This window comes from Triticum dicoccoides, chromosome 6B (genome assembly GCF_002162155.2).
Source record: "Triticum dicoccoides isolate Atlit2015 ecotype Zavitan chromosome 6B, WEW_v2.0, whole genome shotgun sequence".
Classification (NCBI taxonomy): Eukaryota; Viridiplantae; Streptophyta; class Magnoliopsida; order Poales; family Poaceae; genus Triticum; species Triticum dicoccoides.
This window is the reverse complement of record NC_041391.1, coordinates 590,898-615,631: the sequence shown is the minus strand read 5'-3', so window position 1 is coordinate 615,631 and position 24,734 is coordinate 590,898. Positions and strand designations below refer to the sequence as shown.

The following is a 24,734-nucleotide window of genomic DNA, read 5'->3' as shown; positions in this document are numbered from 1 at the left end:
TTAATAGAATCTAGTTTATTTTTAGTAAGAAAATTTAGGTATATGAGATTATTTGAACTAGTTGAATTAATAGAACTATTTTATTTTTAGTAAGAAAATTTAGGTATATGAGATTATTTGAACTAGGTTAATTAATATAACTAGTTTAACTTTAGTAAATCCTCAGTTGAACTAGTTGAATTAATATAATTAGTTGAACTAGATTATTTGAACTAGTTGAACTAGTTGAACTAGATTATTTGAACTAGTTGAATTAATATAATTAGTTGAATTAACAGAACTAGTTGAATTAATAGAAGTAGTTGAATTAGTTGAATTAATTGAATTAGTAAGTATTTAATGTTTCGCCTATATAAACATAGAAAATGTCGTCTGACGACGAAAAATATTTCATTATGTGCGAATACTGTGAAGACCAGCGCGGCATATGCGACATAAATTTCCTTGTTGATGATAGGCGATTCAGCATCAAGCTGGATGAAACTAGTTGCATGGAAGTCACAACGACAAGTCTGTTTTCGTAATTAAGCATGACTTATATATGCTTCATTTGCCTGACTTATAATTTTTAATTTTCACTATTCTACTAGCGCATCCCCTGCCATGCAAGAATTTTTGTCTTGGATAAGATATGTTTCAGTGCTATGGAAACTATGGAGGTAAAGAGAGTTTACCTGAAAACTGAGCATGGTTATACTTTCAATGACAAAGTATACAATGCAAACACGTACACCTATTTTGAATGCAAAACTTGGCAAGCACTATGCAAGGCTTATGCATTTGAGCCTGCTATGGTTATCACCTTTGATATTCGTCCGGAAGATGATATTGAAGGTAATAGAGACATATGGGTCGATGTGCAGACGCCTGCAGTTCTACCATTATGCGAGTTCTTCTCAACTATATTTTTGTCTTTGATATTGCTTATTCAAAAATAATTGACAACTAATTTCTATTGACAGCTTATTTCCATTCAAACAAACATGTCCGACGCTTGGTCGACAGGACCTACTACTGTCCCGGAGCTGAACTAAACTGCGAGGAGATAAGTCATTATGTTTCATGGCTTGAGGATCTTCATACTGTCAAGACAAATTTTCATCCTGCACTTAGAAATATTAGTACTCAAAACGTGCGACCATAGTGATCGTATTAAACTACGGTCACATCTATTTAGAAATGATGGTAAGATTTTTACTATTTGTCCTTAGTGCATCTTTTGCATACATAATCTTTTTGCTAAACTTTCATTGCTAAGTATATTAATGAAGTATTATACGATGTTCTTCAACAGGGACTCCCGATGACAGTTGTGCCTCAGGGGATCGAGACTAAAGGTCGCATGTCAATTGTTAGCTTACGGCCAACATATCCTACATTGCACATGAGTGCATTCAGGATTTCTAGAAGCGATGAATGCTTAATAGTGAAAGATTGGAGGAAAATTGTTAACGATCGCAGAGAAGTACTAGGGGGCATCAATAAGAAGCGCAGCCCACGATTAGGAGACAGGTTCATCTGCATGCTCCAGTATGATGAATCAGAAGAGCTATACATGTTCTATGCTATTTTACCCGAGAGAGAGCCGTAGGAGTGATTTAGCTAGTTCATGCTCTTTGTACTTGTCCTTTCATGTCCGTGTTCTTCGTTCTGAACTTAATCTCAAAGAGTGATTTGATTCTGTGGTGTTATGAATGCTTATAATATCATGACAATCATGTTGAACTCAATGATATTTTTGCTTCCCGTACAAGTGAATGTTTCTTCTTTAAGAGCTAGTGTTGGTGGTGATTAGATAGCGGTAATGACTATGATGATTAAATAGTGATAATGACGACTACGATGATTTTTAGCTAGCTAGCTAGAGTATATATACTCATGTTTGATGATATGATGCAAGAGTTTTTATATTAATATGATGATGATGATGAGTTATTATATCATTTAATGAAAGAAACCGCAGATTAGTTTCAGCTGGATGGATCCTACCTAAGTGATCAAGTATATGCCATATCCATATATATTATACTTGATCACCTAATTAGGTGATCAAGTATAATATGGATATGGCATATACTTGATCAGCTAATTCGGTGATCAAGTATAATATGGATATGACATATACTTGATCACTTAGCTAGTAGCTAGATCCAATGCATCCGGTCGAAACTAATCCGCGGTACTTTCACCTAATGATTTAACAACTCATTATAATGTAAAACAATCACTAAATTAAATAGAAAACATAAAATTAAAGGAAAATAAAAAAAAACACCCAAACATTTAGTACCGGTTGGTGTTACCACACCAACCGGTACTAATGTCCTACACGCACCCGGGCCTGGCTCGTGACACATGGTGGCACTTTAGGCCGGTTCGTGACCAATCGGTACTAAAGGTGGGGGGCCTTTAGTCCCCAGTCTTTAGTGCCGGCTAGCGAACCGGCACTAAAGGCCGGTTCTGCACTAGTGCTAGGCAACGTCCCCGCGGACATGCCATCGTACTCCAAAACTTACACCCCCGCACAACTACGACATTGGGGGAGGAAACCAGAACTGTCAGCTTCCAACCACGAACCCATCACAGGATGCACCTTCTTCAACTGTCACCTGCGTAGACAACTATTTGTGCGTACTCCCGGATGAAAAAACCTCCCTGCTCCATCGTGACGTCAGCGACAACGTCTTAGGAATGGGGTCAGAGCAGACGGAGAGACACACCTGAAGGGGTCGCCGCCGCCGCCTCACCGATACCATCCATAAGAACTAACCTCGCCATTCTGAAGGATCGGCAAACACATGATTCCATGAAGTCCAAGAAGCGGCCATGAAGGACATCGTCGATGTGGGAGTGTAGCTGAGGCAGATTTATTCGGCCGGGCGCCGCTTCAACCAACCCAACGGTGCACCACGACCTACAAAAACAATCCCTGACTACTGAGCGGAAGAATGGGGTCACCCCTTCCTCCTGCCACCGGAGCAGCAGTCGGAGGGAGAGGGGATCAGCCCTGGCCGGTGCAGATCGGAGGTTGAGGATCGCTTCCTTAGCCGCCTTCACGTGGCGGCGGCTAGGTTAGAGAAAACGAGCGAGACCTTGATCCCTTCGCTCTTTGTTATTTAGAATTCCAATGCGTTTTCGTGGTCACGATCAAGTATACCATTTTCTATGCGTACGTCGGAATGCCATTTTCTATCTATTAATTAAAAAAAATGGCATGTCTAGAAAGGAAGGTACATTCAAGGAGGCCAAAAGGAAATAACCCAGCTAGCGCACCAGGCCAGATGAAACGATCTTTTTGAGAGTCTGAGCCCTATTTACCCTCTGCCGCTCCCCCTTCTCCCTCTGTCGTTCCATTGGGATCGACGCTCCTGGGTCGTGGCCGCATCTATCCATCCATCCTTCTTTAACCTTACCCAACTCCGGCGATGCTCCGGCGGCTTGACGGCCGGCCCGGACCACAAGCATTGGTACGTTCTCCTCTTTATCCATCCATCCTTCTTTAACCTTGACCGGGAGCATTATTCGTGGACAGTAGGGTTCGGTTCCATATATGTTTTATGTTGACTGTTTGTCTCCTCTCCGTTCCAGATTGAGGATCCCATTTGGTTTATTGGTTTGCATGTGATCCTCTCCGATCCCGCCTCTGCGAAGATGATGCGCACATCTGATCCATAGGGTATGATCTCTGTACCAGTGATCCGATGGTTATGATGCCTTCCTAACACCCGATCTATTGATCTAGACATCTAGTGATGCCATACTGTCTAGATTAATAACCCGTTACATCTTAGTCTCTCCGTCTCAAAATTCTTGTATTAAATTTGTCTAGATACGGATGTATTTAATACTAAAATGTGACTTGGTATATCCGTATGTAGACAAATCTAAGACAAGATTTTTGGAACGGAGGGAGTACAATTCTCTCTTATGCCATGACTTATCAGCAGACTAGTGAACATAGTGAAGTTGGGATTTAGTCTAGTGACACAATTTAGCGATGTTCGCGATTTAGTCTAGTGACACAACTTGGCGAACTTGGCGATTTAGTCTATTGACCCAACTTGGCGAAATTGACAATTTAGTCTAGTGGCACAACTTAGCGAAATTGGTCATTTAGTCTAGTAACACAGCTTAGAATAATTGGCAATTTAGTCTGTGTAGGCACAATGTTTGACACGCCGATAACAATGTTAATAACATTGTTAGTGTCAGCCACGATAATAACAATGTTCGAGGGAAGGAGTAACAATGTTTGCTCCCGCTTCAGTTTATCATAATTATCTTTTGTGATTGTGAGCCCCAATTGCAAATTATGTACATGTCATATGTCATAGGTATCGGTCCTATTTCATCACTATTTATATCTTATCAAACTTGTCTTTTATTTTATTTTTTATCATGCATGCCTCCTTTTACTTTCTTTCATGCTTGACCTCTCTTTTTTGTCATGCATGTCCTTTTTTATTGGGGTCTCTAGCAAATTTATTTTTAATTTCATCTTGATTTTGCTGAGGTGTTCATCCCCAATCAGAATCAGTGCCGGTAAGAAAAAAGACGGATAACGCATTGTTGATTAACATTGCAGCCTAGATAGTATCTTTTTTCAAACTATTAACAGGTAAAATAACATCATATTTAGATTCTACACATTTTTCTAATCAAATTCCGTATATAACATGTTAAATTTGGAGTTACGGTTTAAAAAATATGAGTATTTTAAAAAACAATTGTTATTGGCGCGTCAAACATTGTTACTCCTCAGCGGAATAACATTGTTAGCGCGGGCGCAAACATTGTTACTTCTTCCCTCGGAACATTGTTATTATCGTGGCTACCGCTAACAATGTTCTGAAGGAAGGAGTAACAATGTTTGCGCCCGCGCTAACAATGTTAGTCCGCTGAGGAGTAAGAATGTTTGAAGCACCGATAACAATGTTATTTCGAGGATTAACATTGTTAGCGTCAGCCACGATAATAACAATGTTCCGAGGGAAGGAGTAACAATGTTTACGCCCGCGCTAACAATGTTATTCCGCTGAAGAGTAACAATGTTTGACGCGACGATAACAATGTTATTGCCATTGACCTCCGGTGGCGGAGGTACAACCGACCAAGTTGTTACTTCCCGGGAATAACATTGTTACGTTGGCCCGCAAAGGAACATTGTTTTTGTTCTCGGAACATTGTTACTTCCCAGTTGACATACTAATTACTTCCTCTGTTCCTAAATATTTGTGTCTTTAGAGATTTCAAATGGACTACCATACGGATGTATATAGACATATTTTAGAGTGTAGATTCACTCATTTTGCTCTGGATGTAGTCATTTATTGAAATCTCTAGAAAGACAAATATATATTTGGTTTGCAACAAAATTTTAAAATGTTAGCTAATTTCATTATAATTTCCAGTCTGGTTTTTAAATCTTATATTTTCACTGATAAGTTAATTTCACTAAAATAATTGATTATCAATTTAATATAAATTATTATTTGGCATATTCTCATTGATTAGTTAATTTCACTAAAAGGTCTTTAAAAGCATGATCATAAACTCAATCCACTATCGGAGTCAAAAGAATGGGTAAGCTTGATAAAAAGTCTTTTCGTGCAGCATGTAAATGGAAATTTGCAAAAGCCAATTTTTGTCACCGAATTTATTCCAAATTTTCGTCTCGAATTGACTCATTTAAAGTGAATGTTACGATCTAATATATATGTTTTACAATTTTTTCAAAATGTTCATTATAATTTTCAGTCTGATTTTTAAATCTTATAGTCTGATTTTTAAATCTTATATTTTCACTGATCAGTTAATTTCACTAAAATAATTTATTCTCAATTTAATATTACTGATTATTTGGTATATTTTCACTGATGAGTTTATTTCACTAAATAATTGATTTCAATTTAGTATTACTGATTATTTGGTAAAAATAAAATGTTGTACTTAAGCAACTTCCTGCTGTCAAAATTTAACACAAATTACGAAGTGAGAGAGGTTTAGTCAACGGGTTTGACCGTTGTCCAATGGTCTACTCCTGGATCACTATTGTACCCCCTTGTCAAACTCATGGCAAGGCACACAACAGGACGGGTACACAACTTCACATGGAAATACACTATCTTGAAAACCTTTTGTGATTGTGAGCCCCCATTGCAAATTACGTACATGTCATAGGTATCGGTCCCTATTTCATCACTATTTATATCTTATCAAACTTGTCTTTAATTTTATTTTTTATCATACATGGAAATATACTATCTTGGAAATATTTTGTGACTGTGAGCCCCATTGCAAATTACATACATGTCATAGGTATCGGTCCCTATTTCATCACTATTTATTTCTTATCAAACTTGTATTTTTTTTATCATGCATGCCTCCTTTTTACTTTCTTTCATGCTTGACCTCTCTTTTTTGTCATGCATGTCCTTGTTTATTGGGTGTCTCTAACAAATTTATTTTCAATTTCATCTTGATTTTGCTGAGGTGTTCATCCCCAACCAGAATCAGTGCCGGTATGAAAAAAGACGGATAATGCATTGTTGATTAACGTTGCAGCCTAGATAGTATTTTTCAAACTATTAACAGGTAAAATAATATCATATTTAGGTTCTACACATTTTTCTAATCAAATTCCGTATATAACATGTTAAATTTGGAGTTACCGTTTAGAAGATATGAGTATTTTAAAAAACATTTGTTATCGGCGCGTCAAACATTGTTACTCCTCAGCGGAATAACATTGTTAGCGCGGGCGCAAACATTGTTACTCCTTCCCTTGGAATATTATAGTGACCCAAGCTACCTGATATCAAAAATGTAGGAGCTAGGACCCTACCGGGTCTAGGGCGTAGGTTGTAGGGGAAGGAGGGGGCTGGACATGGCGAAGCTCGCGGTCGCCGGCGGCAAGGCGCCGTAGTGCGTGAGAGGGAGAGGCCGCAGTGGCGCAAGAGGCGGCTAGGGTTAGGTCTCCCGGCTCCCTAAGGGAAGCCGAGCAAATAATGATTGCTTCTTGCTTGATTAGATTGATACATCTCATCTCCTTATATAGAGAGGTTTACTTGACTCCTAAGCAAACAATCCTAATAAGGATAAGATAATTGGGCTAAGCCCCTAATAACAATAAGATAACTTGGGACACAACCCACTGGGCTAAGCACTTAATATGCCGGTCATAACACCAATGCACTTTGTTTAGATGTAAACAGATAAAATCGGATCGTTTTGCTTAGAGAAAAAAGAAAAACAACTGAAACTCTCTACAACTTCAGGTCTACTGAAGCATGTACCAATAATGTTGTCTGCAAGCGTACAGTTTTGATAATGGAAAAACAATTACACTGCTTGATTTATGAATCTCTCTACAACTTGATGTAGTGCATCATTGCAAAACACCATGTTTATGCATTTATTTCATAAAATTGTAAATCAGCATACCTCTGAGAAACATTTAACATCTGTAGCGATACATACAAATTTATTATGCTGGATCATGCCTTGTACGAGCTTGTTTATTCAAAGCTATTCTGAATTTCCCGAGTAGAGGCTTCTCTTTCTGCTCCATGCTCCCCTATAAACTTGAGGTATGCATCTCTGATTGCATGCATGTCTGCCGCTGCATCCCTCGTCATTGCTCGGTCTCGGGGCTGTGCCTTGGAGCAGGCTATGCCAAGCCTGAAAACTGAAACTAATAACTCCTCGATTTTAATACTTGTAGTGTCATCATGTTGTCCGCTGTGCAACCACATTCTAACTCGAGGGTTCTATTTGGAAGAGCATCCTCTGCATACTTATGCAGATCCAATGAATCTCTGAACATGCCTTCTGTTGGGCTCCTTCCGGTAAACATCTCAAGTAGCAATATGCCAAGACTATAAATATCGCCAGCTGTTGAGACCGAAGAGCCTTCTCCGTACTCTGCAATTATGCAAAGTTCTTTGGTTAGCATGCCACGTTCAAGTGAAAAGTAAAAAAAAAAGTTAGAAGAGTTTCAGTCACCTGGAGCAACATAGCCTATGGAACCTTCAATTCCAGTTGAGTTATATGAAGTTTGCACCCATTTGCTTGTATTTTCTTGAAGGATCCTTGATATGCCAAAGTCTCCAACTCGTGCACTCATGTCTTCAGCAAGAAGAATGTTGCTTGGCTTAAGATCGCAATGGATCACCAGTGGCTGACAGTAGTTGCGCAGATATTCTACTGCGTCCACGATATCGACAGCAATATCAAGCCTCTGGGCAAGGCTGAGTGTGTTGTCTATAGTGGGCTCTTGACATCTTGGATGAAGCCAACTATCCAAGTTACCATTGGGCATGAACTCAAAAACCAATGCCTTGAACTCTTGTCCTTGGTGGTTGATGCTTGAACAAGATGTAATGATCTTGATGAGACAACGGTGTCGTATCCTTCTCATGGCCTCACATTCAGCCTCAAAACTCTTGGTATAACTTGATTGACCAAGATTAAACACCTTGACAGCCAATGTTATTTCTTCAGTGTCCAAAACACACTTATAAACTGCACCATAACTTCCTCTCCCAAGCAAGTTGGCTTCTGAAAATTCATTAGTTCCTCTCAATAGTGCATGATAGGTGATCCTCTTGTAATGGTCTTCATCAATTGAGTTTTTTACTAATGTCTTCTAGCTTTGTTTGAGCTTCTTGCAAAATATCCAACCAAGAAGAATAACTAAAAGTGAGAACAAGATTGCTCCAGCTATTGCTAGAGAAATTACAAGAGACTTTGGCAGCTTTCTTTTGTTCTTTATTAAGTCGCTTGTGGGGCATGGAGCAGAATGAAGTTGAGGTATACCACCACACAAGTTGACATTCCCAACAACTGCTAAGTAAGTAATGTTTCTGAAAACACCTTCATGTGGCACTTTGCCTTTCAAATTGTTAAAGGATATATCCAATTCAGACAATGATGTCAAATTCTGTAGAACTGATGGATTGACCCTGACAAGTTGTTGTGTGCTAGGTACAGTTCATGCAAGCTGCTAATACTGCGAAGGGCCTCAGGAATATTACATGAGAACTTATTCTTGATCAGGTTCAGTTTACTGAGCCCCTTTATATTCTTTAGTGAATGAGGTATGCTTCCCTCAAAGGAATTGTTGTCTAATAATTGTTGTAAAGAGCTTCCCCAAAACAAAACTACCGTTGGGCTATATTCTGACTTCAGTTTGCTGATGGTTGTCCACTAACATTTGAATCCAATTTCTTGCTGATGATTGTTCTCAACATTTGAATCCAGTCTTTTTAACAGTAATTTCATGACATGTTCTCTTTCTGGAGATTTAAAATGCATTTATTTTCATTTTAAACCTTTTTTTGCCTATCCAGCACACTTCTCTCTTGCAGGTTATCTACAGATATATCGGGACTCTTCGTTTATGGTCCTCTCTACAACGCGTGGGGAATTGAGACCTGTTTACGTAAGTGTGTACAGGATTGGAGGCTACAGCAAGGGATACTTTTACCCAACATGGGTGACAACATGATCTTAGGATTGGCCCCACTCCACTTTAGGCGTTATATGGACTCTACATGTTTCTTTGTATTTTGCCTTTTTATTTTTCATTTTTATGAGAGGACCTTATTTGGCTGTGTGCATCTCAGTCATGTTCTTAATTGGTACTTGGTCTTGCATGGTCGCCTTGTCCCTGTTGCAAGTTCTGTACTCATATTCCAACAGTGTCTAAACCTTTATTTTTGTCCCATCACTTTCATTTCCAGAAAAAACATATTTTTTATAGTATGAATAATATTTTTTCTTGCAGTCGGATTGGAAAGGAGCTAAAGTGGAAATGGCAATGATTTTGCGGCTTCATTTACACCCTACTCATCGCTGGGCTGAGCCGAGCGCATGGAGAATTTCCCTTTCACTTATTTAGATGTAGTGTACGTGCTGCCATTGAACTGTGTTCAGGACACAATTTCATTGATGTTGGTAGAAGTTTTAGCTGATTGCTGTAAGATAAATATATTGCAGACGAAGAACGAAAGATGTGATCCATGCTGAGTATGAACTATGAAGCCATGAAGTAAAGGAAGAGTGTCATACAAGAGATCAACAAAACATTCTGCCGCAAAATAGATAGCTAAACATACACTTCCTTTAAGGTGTCATTTTGTAAACATCGGATGCTGTCTGTGGTCTTCCAAATTGCTTTGTTATATGAGCGCTTGCTCACAGTTCTGCCACGTTTCTTCTTGAAACTTCCTTACAGCTACCGCCGTGTCCTCATTATTTCGTCAGATGTTGCAGATATTTGGTACTCCAGTTGTTATTGTTGTCTGAAATCTCATGTTGCTGCCTCTCAGATCAGGTTCACACCGAGAGAACTAGCTGCTACTGTCCCTAACTGCTGCCAAGTGGCTCCATGTACTTTTTTTTAGGAAAGGAGCATGACCTCCGGCCTCGGTATTTTGACGATGGATGCAGTCATTTTATTAATTGTTCACTAAGACCTTACAAAGAGATACATCAGTAAGCCTGAAGCCACCATCTTCACAACATCTGTCGCTACTCCTATCTAACTGATAAGGGGTGCCGATAATCCGAGCCGAATACCAAACAGACCTCGCACCAAAGCCTAACATCAAAAATCTGAGGCCCCAACCTAGCCACACTGCCCGGTGCGGGGCACACACCGGTTTGGTGCCATCTCAGAGGCTGGCGCAGTGGTGAAGTCCTCCCCACTTGTGCCAAGAGGTCCTGGGTTCGAACCAGCCTCTCTGCATTGCACTTTGCAGGGGTAAGACTAGGTTCCTATAATCCCTCCCCAGACCCCACCTTGTGTGGGAGCTTCTATGCATTGGGTCTGTCCTTTTTCAGAGGCTGGCGCCGCCGTTTCCACCGATCCATCCTCAGAGCATGGTGTTCTGCAATAATAGCACTGACAGTTTCAATAATGAAGCAGTGTGATTGCCTTTCCATCCTCAAAAGCTATACAGATCCAGGCAGCATTACTCCTTGATTAAGGTAAACTTGTAGAGCTGAAGTTGTAGAGAGTTTTGCAAAATGTAATGTAATGTAAAATGTAATATTCGCACCATATCAGTAAATTGTAATATAAAATGCATCCTGGTGTTGTCCAATAGCAGTTGTCAGCATATTGCAATAACTTGTAAAAAATCTAGTACAATGGGGACAGAGGAGTTGTACCATTCATTTAATCAATCAGGGAACAGTTCCATTCCAAAAGCAGCTGAGCAGGATGCCTTACCTGACCCTAGTTAAGAGGATGTGAGCTTGGCAGTAGGCAGTAGCAGTAGCTGGGAGTAGAAATTGACCTTATTAAAATTCCGCATACTCAGTAACAGAGTAATGTGCAATTTGTCACCGGAATTAAGACCCAGATTGCCCAACTACAGGCCAACCATCTAGCTTCGATTCTCATCAAAGTTTGATTTTTCCGGGCCGCAAAAAAAGAAGGTTGATAAGCAGAGCCGCACAACCATACCTGGCTTAGAGGATGCTAATAGCTACTAGCTAGGTGGATCTGGAGAACGGGAGCAGGGCCGTAGGCAGGAGATGTACCTGGCTTAGAGTAGTATGGTTTCCTTCACGCAACCAACATGAGCACGGACTCACGCCAGGACACATCCCGTGCCCACCATGGACCAGAACTGTCGCGTCGACGCCGGTCACCACCGCACGGGCACGGGCATGGCTTATTGCCAACAATAAGCATATAAAGATAAATCAGTAATAGAAATATAATTTGATGAATCCCGAATCCGTAGACTTGACCCCCATCAATGGTGGTCGGACAACTCCCACCACTTGCTCTCGGCGTAGACATGCACCCTTGGCCAAATGACAATCCAACGGACCAAGAAGCCTTGATCAAGGACGGAGCCAATGTGTATATGATTATATAATGATCTTTTTATGTAAAGCCATATCATTCCTGCAGCACGTTTATACCGAAAGCATCTTATTAGATGATGCAAGAGAATATTCAGCCTCTGCGTAAATTGTGGATACACACAACCTTTCTAGACAAACAGCCCGAACACTAATAAGAGCAAACCAGGACAAAAAGCCATATCACAATATTGCTAATGGAAATAACAGGCATCATATGAAAAATGTCACTTTTAGACAGAATACTGAGCACAACTTGTCCAGGGCAAACAGCCCGAACACTAATAAGAGCAAACCAGGATACATGTTTGAGATCCTAAGCATACATATCTAACATGTGCCGATCCATTTAGCTAGATGTTGGTGCTTGGAAATTGGTCTGCTGCAACATAAACAATCGGCATTTTCATCATATCCACCTTCCCTTCTTCAAAGAAGGCAGTAGTGATCTCGTCGGATGTGAGATCCTCATTAACACGAGAACTCTGGACAACAAACATGTCATGGCATTGTGTATTCATTGGTCCCTCCTCCTGTGCGTTAAGTGTCACAGAGATATAGCGCTTAGAACATGGCGGCATAACTCCGATGCTTGGCTGTGCATAATACTTTCGTTTGTTGGTTTTTATATTAAAGGCAATGAAGCCCTCTGTCATGTTAGCTAGCTGCAGGCAGGTTGAAGCGTTCATCCTTGGCTCGAATAAGAAGCGTAACTCTTGGGATTGATCTAGGGAAAGAACAGTACTACAGCCAGAGCTTCTCTATGCGGAATATGAAATGAATTAATATGGACGAGCAAAAGCTTTTGAGGAAAGAAATCATATCAGTTATATATCATAGACCTTAAAGATTCCCTAGCCATGCAAGTTAAAGATATGGTGTTTTGTTAATGACATGGGTCCTGAGAAAAAAGTTTAATTTAAATTGCTCCCTTCCTCATATCCAAAGTTTTGCTTAATTTCATGTTACGTTGAACATGTCTTCCAATGGATTTGCTATGTATCATGTTGCTTGGATTTCATTAAGTTCACATTATATAGAAGAAAATTGTACTTCCGTTTCTTCAACTTTCGACACGGCATTGCTTTTTTTTGACAAACAGAGTGTTGATTTAATACATCGACACCAATTGTTTTTCCTCTCAACTTGATTTAAAGGTTCAAGATCAAATTTACAGTCCATTAATTGACACTAGAAATTAACTTTTTCTCTTTATAAAACGTGTAAAACCTAGGATTGCCCAATGGTCTAAAGAAATCCATAAATTTCTTAAACCTAGATAAACATTGCACCTTCATTGTTACTCAATTAGTAAGAAAAGGCATCCAGGTGATAAAAAAGACCTCCATGTTGCTAGTGATCATAACTGGGCAATTAGGTCTTCTGAATTGTGAGAATGTAGTGACATTTTCTTAATCTCCAATTCTAGTTCTTCCAGTTCCTGGACAATATCCTTTATAGAGGGTCTTTCATTTCTGTCTTTTTCTACGCATCTTAATGCTATTTTAACACACGTCTTCACTCGTAAGATGTCATCTTTTGTTGATGAATAACTCAATGTCGACATTCCTGTCAGCCTTCTATCCCAGTTTCATATAACCTATGAAATTTGCAAATAAAATTGGGACTCTCAGAAAAACTTCTTCACATAAATAAGGGCAAAATGACATATGTTCAGGATGTATTTATTTATTACGTTTCCATTGAACTTTTCGGCACCCATTTCAGAGAAATGAGAGTGGCCATTTGCTCCATCCATTATTCTTATAATGATAGCTCCCAAACTGTAGGCATCAAACTTATTTGATATAGCGAATTCATCTATGTATTCAGGCGGCATGTACCCGCTGCATCATAGGCATTAAGGGTGATTTTTTAGGGAAACACGAATGAAACCACGAGCATCATCATATATTAATACATGATCATTCAGTTAACTCACAATGTTCGTCTGAAACTGGCTACCATTGTTCTGTGAGTTTGTGTTGAATTAACAAGTCTGGATAAACCAAGATCAGCAATTTTAGCCGTCATGTTCTCATCTAGTAACATGTTAACAGGTTTCAAATCCATATGGAAAATAGGATTGTCATGTGCACTATGTAGGTGCTTTAAACCATCACAGGTCCCAGTAATAATTTTGTAGCACGATGGCCAGTCAAGGTCACACAACTCATCTGAAAAGGAGAAACAAACTTATATGAAGCTGCTGAAACATTTATCCTAACATAACTTCGAGCACTATTCTGTACCTGTAATATGGCTGTCAAGGCTTCCACCCTGCATATAGTCAAAGCAAAGAATTCACTCCTTTATTGTAGACATGTTTAGTTCTCCATTGTACTCAATAAAGTTATTCCGTGATTCATAGCAGTAGCCAACTAACTGTAGTATATTTTCATGGTGGACCCTGCTAAGGTTACAGAATTCATTCTTAAAATCCTTATCATCAAGTCCTATCAAGGGACGAAGCTTCTTCACTGCAATCTCTTTTCCATTATGCATTCCCTGTACAGATTACTTGTTAAAATTGCTCATGGTTTCTACTCAACAATTATATATTTTTGATAATGGAAGACAGAACTATCTGGGCCTCTTATGGGTGTATCGTTTGGAAAGTAGTATCTATGCAACATAACCTGGTGTGTCGTTTGGTCCAAGAGAGAAATACAAAACAAATTTTCTATATAGAAGATATAAATATAGTGATTATTCACATATTATGAGCTCTCTTACTCTACCATGATACTTAACATCTACCAACTTGTTGGACATACAAAAAGCAGGCAAATTACTAACTTTAATTCAACATGCCATATTACAAAGTGGCATCTTACAAATTTAATCCAAAGGTGATATAGTGTACCTTATAAACATCTCCATACCCACCACTGCCGAGTTTTTTCTGATCGGAAAAATTGTCTGTAATAGCTTCAAGCACTTGGAGTCTAATATCTATGCTGGTGTGGACTATATATCCTACCAAACTTGTATCATTCTGTGGCAATAAAAAAAGAGAGAGAAGAAAATCACGTAAGTACAGAGATATTCACAAGGCGTAGAAGTACTGAAATTCGAACATGCCAAAAAGCTACATATGAAAGCATATTGATTGGAAAGAGGAGGGAAATAAGATGTTGAATGGAAACAGTACCAGTGATATGAACAGGGAACACCACTAACCTCGAGAGAGCTCGAATGGAGATGACGATCCCATCACCATCATGTACATTTAAGTAGAGCGAGGTACTAGGTGGTTGCACGAATTAAGGATTCAGCATTGATAGACGAATAGTGTTGACTTGACTCCATCTTCTACCCCAATAACCATTTAGATCAATATATACCCCAGCAACCCAAATTATGAGTAGAAAAAAAATTTACATTTAAAACAAGTACTAGCAGTCAAGCAAACCAACCCAGGGCAAAACATGGCACCTGCTTTAGCGGTTAATTAATCTAAGCCGCCGGCCATCACGTTCTGTCACTAACAGCCAGCGATTGGTTTCATAACGCTAGTAGTACTTGTCTATTAACTATGCTATAGTTTAAGCACCTTACTTAACTCTAACCTGCTCTACCATAAGCTACGTACTCTATCGTCTTCCATATCCAGTCAACTTCTGTTGGGTTTGTTCGTATTGGTACTCTATCGTGTTCATTTTTTTCTGCCGGAATTTTGTCTTCAAATTTTAAGTCGTATTCATCATGCTAAGACAATCTGCTGCACTTTCACACGCAGTCAGGAACTGCGTGGAAAATTTGCAATAAAAGGAAATTGGTTGGAAACGTTCTCAGGCAACTCTCTCTCTCTCTCTCTCTCTCTCTCTCTCTCTCTCTCTCTCTCTCTCTCTGCTAAACGAATTTTGTTCATGTCGATGTGATACAGACTGACAAGAGAATCAAAAAATCTGCTTAACTTTTTCTATTTGCAGTTCTAAAAGTTGGTAGCGTCAAGCTGCATGACTTGTCTTTTCTCTAGCCAAAAGGATGTATCATATGTTAGTATTTTACCCGTACAAATCCACATGTATCTTCTTGTGATTGCAGCACCTTTGTGCATGCAAAAATGATTCAAATATTTGCAGACAAGTACTAGTAGTTTTTGAAAGGTTTTGTTGTTGATGATTGAGATCCACAGCTGCTAAGCTACTCAGCTAGGAACTTCTAATATCTCGATCAAAGAATTTGTTCGTAGATATTTATGAAATCTTCCTTCTAGTCAGGCAATGTTAGCACCCGGTCACATGTAAACAAATGCCTCAAGTTTAGGATGGTCTGTTGATTCAATTGGCATACTTGATTTCTGTAAAACTGTTTAATGGAACATGATATTAATATCCAATGGTTCGGATTCAGTTGTAGCTTCTTGGGAGGGACGCAAAAGAAGTACTCCCTCCATCCCATAATATAAGAGCGTTTTTGACACTAGAACACTCTTATATTATAGGACAGAGGGAGTAGTTCAGTAAGTGTTCGACGGATGACTGAGAAAACGAGGAGATCCAGGTGGAGGCGTCACCCAGACAGTCCCCGGGGAGAGTAGGCGTGGAAACTAGCCTTGGGAGAAGGTGATGCAGGACCGGAAATTGTAAAGGATGCAATTTTGGAAAAGGATACCTGAGCGCTAGACCATGACGACTATGGGCTTGCCAACGCTGATGCAGACCATGGTGGCAACAAGTTTGCCCCCAAAGAGCGCAACGGTGACCCGGGTGAGGTGGCGGAGTGCGGCGGGGCGCTGGGGCTCCGACGGTTGGTGTCGAGGGGGCGGTGGGGCTTGTGACGATGGTGGGAGGGGTGGGGTAGCCTGGTAGCCCATGGGGTCGCTAGAGGAAGAGCATTAGTTGATAAACAGCATCCTTCGGCACCTACAGGATAAATAGAGGCACGCAAACAAGTGATGAAAAAAAGGAAACATCATGTTTATTTCTTCTGACTGAGGTTCTAAAAAATAAATAAACCGAGGTTCCTGTCGGGTCCTCTGCCACCCGCCCGAGCCACTGCTCCACCGCCCGACCGAGCTCTGCCGTGCCCTAGCTCCACTCCGCCCATACCCATCGGAGCTGCCATGCTGGCCCTCCTGCCAAGATCTGCTCCGGCAGCCGCCCATGGTAGCTTCACCCGTCCAATCCGAACTCCTCCGACCCGGCTTCATTGGAGCTCCTCCGACCCCGGTCCATCCGACGCTATCTCCTTTGCCCCAGCTGACAAACCGAAGTCCTCCGTGCTCCATTCTGTCGCCTGATGGCCTGAGGTCGGTCATCCCCATCCTGTTATGTTCAATAAACTGAACGATGTTCATTGTTTTTTTAAATGAACTGAGATCTAAACATTTTTTTCTCGAGAAAACGCAAAGACTTCGCATTTATTTTAAAGGTTACATGTCTCCTAGGAGGTGGTTTATAGTTTGCGTTACAATGCTTTTAATGGACATCCCAAGTGTTTCGGCGGATAAACAGAAGAAAGGAATATCGAGCCCGAGCCTAGAGGGCAGCTTCTGCCAGGAAGGGGGCGGAGGGTCGATCCCGAACTAAACTTTTTGATTTGCTGATTGAGCGTGAGTACTATTAGTTGAAATTTGTTAGAAGCTGGCAAATGTTTTGTGTTGATCTTGTTGTTTCTTGTTGCTAAAAGGACAAGAATCGCGTAGAGAATTGTATGGAGAAGTCGATTATGTGAACAAAGAAATATATTAGATGGTTGATTGATGTAAATTTTATGGAGAAGGCAATTTTAAGTATCCATGCCAAGAATCCGAAGGGATGCGATAACCTTGGTTGGTACTTGACATTGGCTGTACTATAATCAAAGCTGCAGGCTGGGAAACATGGGATGCATAACCTAGTGTAGCTAGTTGACAAAGTAGTATTATGAAACTAATTAATGGCTTATCTTTTAACAGTGACATTGTATAGATAAAAGTGAAGGCCCAAGTGGCATCGATCAGTTCACAGAACGTGGCCGGCGGCTTAGCCGATCGATGCATTATTATGGTATCAATTGCCGGCCGATTAGTTAATAGACTTGTAGGATTATGGAAGTATACTGAAGGCCCAAGTGACCATGATTGCCAGTGGATTAGTCGATGCATTATTGGGGTTTTGATTATGTACTACAGTCTACAAAGTGGATCATGCAATTAGATTACAAGAAATCCTCTATCACTAGGAAAATCATGGTGAAGAAATGTGTGCCCGGGCCAAACCACCTACCTGCAGTCTCTCTCTCCATTGCCACAGTTCTGTGTGCAGGGGCATGGAAAGAATATAATGGTGGAAAGTACGTCCACATTGTAGGATAACAGGTATGCATTGGAAAGATTGTAGTACTCCCTCCGTCCGGAAATACTCGTTGGAGAAATGGATGTATCTAGACGTATTTTAGTTCTAGATACATCCATTTTTATCAATTTCTCTGACAAGTATTTTCGGACAGAGGGAGCACTATATACTTCTACATCTGGGGACAAGGTGAGGAGTTTTTAAAAGGTAACGATGTTCAAGTGGACAAGTAGCAACGTGGAGCTTTTCGATGGGATCAGATGGAACCTTTATTTATTGTAAAAACAAATTAATATGCCTATGGACAGCGGTAGGCGAAGACTCTGTCTAAGTCTGCCAACTGTGTGAAACAAATAAGAGGGGCGCTCAAGGTTTCTTTCATTGAACAAAGCAAGTGCCAACCTATGTTTTTCGTCTCTGCTCATTCATAACAGGTGTGTTGATCTCCATTGTAGGCCTAAGTCGTTTTGGTTTGTTGTCTGCTCCTGTTCCATTTGGCTAGCAGTCTTGATTGTGCTTGTGCTTGAATTAATATCCCTTCCATTTCTTGCCTCTTCTTTCAGAGTAATCATCTACCCACACACATTAGTATATATATCTTGGAGCAGTTCCAGTTTGTGCGAAATCTCCAGCAGGTACACATTTCTTTGCTACAAATTTCTGCAAGCATGTCAGTCTTGAGCAAACTAATTTTTCCATGCTCTAGTTCTGAAAAGAGGAACCGAGATTTCTCTCGGGTCTTCCACCACCCGCCCGAGCTCCCACCCCGCCGCTCCGTCCAAGATCCGCTCCGGCCGCCGCCCGTCCGAGCTTCACCCATCCAAGTCAAACTCCTCCACTGCCATCAGATCGAGCTGCTCCGACCTGGCTCCATCAGAGCTCCTCCGACCCGGGTCCATCCGATCTCCTCTGCCCTAGCCAGACACACCTGGCTCCTACGTGCTCTGTTCTGCCGCCTGAGATCGGTAGCCTCCTCCTCTCGTGGTAAGTAAAGCGAACACCGTTCATTGCTTTTTAAATATGAACTGAGAACGAAATTTGTTGATTTGTTGATTGAACATGAGTACTATTGGTTGAAATTTGTTAGAAGTGGGTAAATGATTGGTGTTTATCTTGTTGCTACAAGAACAAGAATTGCATGGAGAATATTATGGAGAAGTCCATTATATGAACAAAAAATGCATTAGATGGTTGATCAATGTGAATTGTAGAGAAGGCAATTTTAAGGAGCTGGCAATTGCATAGGGAATTGTATGGAGAATTACATGCCAAAAATCTGTAGATAAGCTTGGTTGGTACTTGACATTGACTTTAGTCTAATCGAAGCTTGAGGTCATTTTTTTGGGCAATATTGAAGCTTGAGGTCGGCAACTTGGGATGCATAAGCTAGCGTAGTTAATAGACAAGTAGCACTATATCTCCAAGAAAAAAAAGACAAGTAGCACTATGAAACTGTTTAATGGCTTGGCTGTTAGTGACAAAGTATAGATAAAACTGAAGGCCCTATTAATGTATTGATTAACTACTATAGTATATCTGAATTTTACAGTTTTAATAATATATGGTTGTGTGCATCGCTCGATGCAAAGGCCGGTGTTATCCTTCTTTTCAAAAGAAAAAAACTACTACAGTGGATCATGCGTTTTGAGTTTAGAGATCCTCTCTCATTGCCAAAATAATGGCCAAGAAACATGTGGCTGGGAGCTTTCGCTGGCTGCATCTCTAAATCCAAGAAAACCAAATCACCTTTTCCTACAGTCTCTCACTCTTCTTTGCCACCTTTGTCAATCCTGAAATAAATCCAGGAATAAACGCAAGCATCAGGATTTGAATCCTGGTGGGCTGGGGATACCACAGTCCTCTAACCGTTCAACCACAGTTTAGTTCGCCAGCGGAAGGTACTTTGAAATGATAGGATAGCATGTATGCGTTGGATCCTCAAAAAAAAACATGTATGCGTTGGCAATAAAATTGAAGATATATTTGAAATATTATCCACACCGGCAGGGGAGTAGTATATACTCCTTCCATTCCTAAATATAAGTCTTTGTAGAGATTTCACTATGGATCACATACATATGTTACTTTAGAGTGTAGAATTACTCATTTTGCTACGTATGTAGAGAGGACAAGGGGAGGAGTTAATAAAAGGTTGTGATGTTGAACGGGACAATTAGAAACCGGAAGCCTTGATTTGAATACAAAGTCATCCCTCACGGTTGAATAAGTCGGTTACATAATTGGTGGATGGTGGCGTGGTCAGCACCTCGGTTGCTGATGCTGATGCTGTCGGAGTTACATAATTGCTGATGCTGTCAGATTTAAATATATATGTCATGGGACCAAATATCAAGCTTGCTTCAATTATTGTTGAAATAATCTAATGCCTAATGAACGCGCTAACCAGTAGCGGTAGGTGTAGACTTGGAGCTGAAAGAAATTCATAAGAGGTTTGTTTTATTGCATAAGCCAAGTACCAACCAACGGCTTCATTACTAGTAGGTGTGCTGATCTCTTTTCCATGCTCTGCTCCTGTTCCACGATAACTTTTCTCTTTCAGAGTTACCATTTTCCTTGGTAGAATATTTGCACAAGGATCGTGTTTGATGTGCTTATGGAAATTGTATAGGATGGATAAATATTGTGTTATGTATCGTTGTATTGATCTGACCTTTGTATGGGGTATATATGGAATACATGAGGGGTAGAGGCTTGGAGTACTCCCTCCGTCCGGAAATACTTGTCATCAAAATGGACAAAAAGGGATGTATCTAAAATTAAAATACGTCTAGATACATTTCCTTTTACTCATTTTGATGACAAATATTTTCGGACGGAGGGAGTACAAGACAAGACATAGATGGTTTAAACCTATTTAATCTCTACTCCTTATTTCTATCTTTAAACCCATATCATCTTCCAACAGTGCTTAGATCGCCTTGAGGCAGTTCCAGTTTGTGCTTGCTAGACTGCATACATGGCCAAATCTCCAGCAGGTACGCATTTCCTTGCTTCAAGTTTCTGTAAATCTGTCAGTCAGGCAAGCGAATTTGCTAAGCTCTTGTTCTTAATAACAGCGTGTACCTAGAATGGATGACGCAAGTGTGCTGGAGCTTATACTTGAAGGAAAGGAGAACCCGACCAATCTGTCATTGGCACTGTTACAGAAAATCACCAATGATTTCTCCGAAGAGAGAATGATTGGTCAGGGTGGATTTGGGGTGGTTTACAAGGTACAATTTACTATTTATACAATACATAATGATAACTTAGTTTCGATTATAAAGTACCATCTGTAGAAGCAAAACATGTGGTGTATTAAGGCTGAGCATCATTGAAAAACTGACCAACCGGGTGTACTCCCAAACGGGAATTTTGTTGCTGTGAAGAGGATTGTAAACCCAATTGATGACCAGCAATTTAATCGTGAGTTTAAGATCCTAACAAAGATTGATCATCAAAATGTAGTCAGGTTTCTTGGCTTCTGTTCTAATTCATATCAGATACCTACAAAAGAGGCTCAATCAGAAGAAATTAATTTGGCCAGCGTAAAAGCAAAATTGTTCTGTTTCGAGTATATCAGCAAAGGAAGCCTTGATCAGCATATTAGTGGTACGATCTTATCACATTTCGATGCATCTCTTCTGTACACTCCCTTACCTTCAATAAAAAAAATCTACCATTGCTTGGTATGTAATTTAACACAACTCCTTTGGTTGTATGTATATATTCTTCTACAGATGAATTAAGGGGACTTGATTGGGAAACACGTTATGAAATCATCATGGGAATCTGCCAGGGTCTGTGTTATCTTCACAATGAAAAAAATATTATTCATATGGACCTTAAACCAGCAAACATATTACTAGGTGATAAAATGGTTCCAAAACTAACGGATTTTGGTTTGTCAAGACCAAATAAAAACTCACGTACTATGGCACAACCTATTGGAACACGGTGAGCTATATGTTGGTACAACCACTAGTTAACTGACATTTCTCTATCATACAAACCTACATTTACTTTGTGGCATAATGCATCATACTATCACATTTTCCTGCAGAGGATATATCGCTCCAGAATACGAAAAAGATGGAGAAATTTCCTTCAAGGCTGACATATATAGTTTGGGTGCCATAATCATAGAATTAGTAAAGGGGTGTAAGGGCGTCCCTCACAAAAAAAATGTAAGTGTAATTTCACTCACTTTTAAGAACAATGACAATGTTCTGCATGGATCTTTTGTTCTCACTTGAATATGTTCACTACCCTACTGAAGTATATATCTGATTTAAACATGTTTGTAGATATATTGCACATGGGTGGATAGTTTTTTTATGGTGGCGAGTTGAAGTGATGCACTTCTGTAGTTGCACACACTATGAGGCAAACGCTTAGCCTTAAACTAGAAAATTGCCAGCTGGATACAAATACCATGACATTGACATAATTTGCACGGCAAGATTCTTGGATTATAAAAATTAATAAACATATCTTAAATGTAGGTACTTCGAAGGTGGAGACACAGGTGGAATAAGCCACCAACATCGGTACAATACCATCAAGTCACTAGATGCATTGACATGGCAGTACAGTGCAGGCAGGAAAAACCAGGACATAGACCTTCTATATCGGAAATAATCCACATTTTGAGTGAACCTGGGAGGATGAATGGGAACCCTGACCAGGTAAGGCCAACTCTAACGAATCCCATAAAAATAGAGGAGTAAACTTTAGTGGAATATGTTTGTGGAACACCACATCCTCCATCCTTCCGCTCCCCACCCCCCCTCGCCGCCGCCAAGGGCCACTACCAAGCAAAGCCCGGGCAGTGCCGGCGGCGGCGGTGCCTCTCCCCTAGCGCGCCTCTCCCTCCTTCATTGCGGAGGCCTAGTTTTTCCTGGTGATGGCTTGGTGGCGCGGCGATTCGAAGCACCGGCGGAGGCTCGTTCTGTGGCTAGGTGCAGGGCTTGTCCCCATCCGGTGGTGCTGCCTCGGCAGCAGCTGTGACCTGGGGCTCTTGACCCCGATCGGATCTGGGGTGCTCGAGCCGGGCCGTGGCAGCCTGTCAGGCCTGGTGGCGATGAGTCTCGCAGCCTCTGGGCATCGTGTGTTCGGCCTAGTGGTGCTGGTGGTGGCGGCGGTCCGTGCACGAGAGATGGATTCTTCGAACAAATCTGGGTAAAAACTTGCTTTCGGCTACTACTAAGGCCGACGGTGGCAGTGCCATCTGCGTCGTTCCCTTATTGAAGGCATCGCAATGGAGAAGTTCAAGGCCACTCTCTGCTATGTCTGGGGGAAAACATAGATCAGCGGATCGGATGACGGCGACACTCTGGTGTCGTTTCCCCCTTTGGGGCGTTATTTGTGGAGGTACACATGGGCTCGATGGACTAGAGGGCGACTTCTTTGGTTGAGCGGCGCTTCATCTTCCGCATTGATGGCGGTGGATCTCGGCGACGTGGCGCTGTGGAGATTCGGAGTCTGATGCGCGGAGATGGACTCGCGCAGGAGGAGGATAGTGTCTGGCATCATGGTAGTGTCAATGGCAGAGGTCTGGCAAGGTGGGCGCATTAGTTTCTGCTCTATCTATGAATTGATGGAATATGGCGGCGACGACACAGAGAGTGCGTCAGACTACTTAGGGCTCTGAACCCAGTGTGTGGCTTGGTTGGGGCCTCTGGCTTTAGATGCTAGGCATTCTTGTGATGTCTGTTTGGTATTAGGCTCGGACTAACGACACACATTCATCAGGTGGATAGGAGTAGCGATGGTTATTGCTAAGATGGTGACTTCAGACTGCCTGATGTACTAGTACTTTGTAAGGTCTTTACGGACAATTAATAAAATAGTTGCATGCATCGTCCAGATGCAGAGGCCAGAGGTAATCCACCTTTTTCAAAAAAAAAATGTGCCTCGGTGGCGAGTGGCAACCATGATGACCATGCCGGCAAAAATGGAGACAAGGGCAGATCTACGGGTGGGCCGCAGCCCATCCTGGGATTTTGGATCTGCTTATTACTCCCTCCGTTCCTAAATACTTGTCTTTCTAGGCATTTCAACAAGTGACTACATACGGAGCAAAATGAGTGAATCTACACTCTAAAATATGTCTACATACATTCGTATGTAGTAGTCATTTGAAATGTCTAGAAAGACAAATATTTAGGAACGAAGGGAGTATATACCTATGTCTCTAACTGGGCTTGGGAGAAAAAACGGCCCAATAAGACAATCTAGGGAGGAACGCAGCGACGGTCTGTCCACATCGAGCAGAACGCTCGTCCCCCTCACAGAGCCACCTCGTCGTTCCTCACATCCTCGTCGGTTGCTGGCCGGAACCCGGAGCCTAGCTGCCTAGATGGCACCGGCTTCCCGCGCGCCCCTACCATGCGTGCCAGTCTGCTGCGCGAGGAGATATTGGTGTCAGCGCCATGGTGGCGGTACCAATAGTATCAACAGCCGCCCTTGGTGTTCGAATGGTCGCTAGAGTAATACGGGCTGTTTGAGTAATCTTGATTGATTAGTAGTTGTAAATGGAATACAGGAGTTGGTGAAATTATTGTTGTA

The 24,734-nt window shown here is 41.0% G+C and overlaps 3 pseudogenes; 1 reads left to right on the top strand and 2 right to left on the bottom strand.

Annotated features, from left to right (window-relative positions):
* Positions 1–7,517: 7,517 nt before the first annotated feature.
* Positions 7,518–9,657, bottom strand: LOC119323751 (annotated as a pseudogene).
* A 2,576-nt stretch (positions 9,658–12,233) lies between these two features.
* On the bottom strand, positions 12,234–14,385 carry LOC119323750 (annotated as a pseudogene).
* Positions 14,386–18,486: 4,101 nt separating this feature from the next.
* LOC119323747 overlaps positions 18,487–24,734 on the top strand; it is a 27,637-nt pseudogene continuing 21,389 nt past the window's right edge.